The sequence below is a fragment of the Culex pipiens genome, chromosome 1, assembly GCF_016801865.2.
Source record: "Culex pipiens pallens isolate TS chromosome 1, TS_CPP_V2, whole genome shotgun sequence".
Classification (NCBI taxonomy): Eukaryota; Metazoa; Arthropoda; class Insecta; order Diptera; family Culicidae; genus Culex; species Culex pipiens.
Window position 1 is genome coordinate 83,344,725 of NC_068937.1, and position 1,398 is coordinate 83,346,122.

The following is a 1,398-nucleotide window of genomic DNA, read 5'->3' on the forward strand; positions in this document are numbered from 1 at the left end:
AAATCTGCCTTACGGTTTGAATGATTGATCATATTAAACAGATTTTTATATTGTGAGCCAGTTTCATCTGAATAATTGATGTTTTTTTTATCAATTCTGGTACATTTAATTTCAAAAACAAAACCATATACTTCTGATACATGTGGACAGCAGCTGTATCGTCTTCGAAATGGTTGATGAACAAAAAAAAAAGATTTTTGTTCGGACGGTGTCAAAATAAACACCACTGAATTTGATCTTAATCAGATAATAAATCAGATTAATCTTTTTGATTTTGTTACATTTTTCAGTTTTATACTTTCCAGAAATCCTCCTCCTTAATCATGCTTCACGAGAGTTTTATTCATGTTGATTCATAATTTTTAACACGATAATGTATCGTACACTTTTTCTAAAGTGTTACCTACAAGATCAATTGCAATTTCCTGCTAGCTCTGCGGGAATTCCATTCTGCCCTGTATTGCGTGTCGTTCTTGCTCTATTCTGTGGCTAGCACACAAGTTCACCGTATACTATTTTTTTAATTTAAGATTATGCAGCAGTTTGCTACAGTGGTGTACATTAAATTTTTGCCTAATTTACTAATGATTTTTGGGATGAAATCTTATTTCAATAAATAACCAGGTAGCAGTGATTGATCAGCGCGCCCGAGTGCTTCTAGCAGATGCGGCAAATAAATCAAATACAGGGAATCTCAAATACTTAAGAGCGAGTCCACGAGCAAAGCATACCCATCTCGCATCGACCTCACCAATCTGCCTGAAATTTTTATGCATGTTTCTATTGTGAAATTGTCTCAGGAACACGAATATGATAAAATTATTACCGGAAAATGAGATCTAAGGGGTCCCCCGAGCAAAAATTTACAACCAAAAAAATCACTAAAAGTAAAAGTGTCTATTTAATATGTTAAACTGCCTTACCCAAAGCGTTCTCAGTCTCAGATGGTAGTCCCAGATGTCCCCTACAAGCTGCAGGTCGAACCGAGTTGATATCTGGATGGAACACTTTTTTATTTGAGTTTGAAAATTATGCTATTTTTTCACTAAAAAGCCAATAACTCCCTTTAGATTTAACCAATTGGGATGCTCTACCCTGCATTTTTTTTGCATTTTTTAAGCCCTTTCAGATGCATTTTGAATTTTAAAATTAAATTGAATTTTGCCAAAGTTATAGCCATTTTAAGATTTTTTACGTTTTTGAACCTTCAAACTTTGTGTCCCGATTTGCCCCACTTCCCGTTGACCTAGGGTACTCATATTTTGGCCAGATGCTAGTTTTATATGTACAAACAACCCCTGAAAATTTCAGGCAGATTGGTGAGGTCCAAACGACGTCCCATACAAAGGGGTATGTCCTGTTCGTGGACTCGCTCTTAAAACTTCAAAATTCGATATC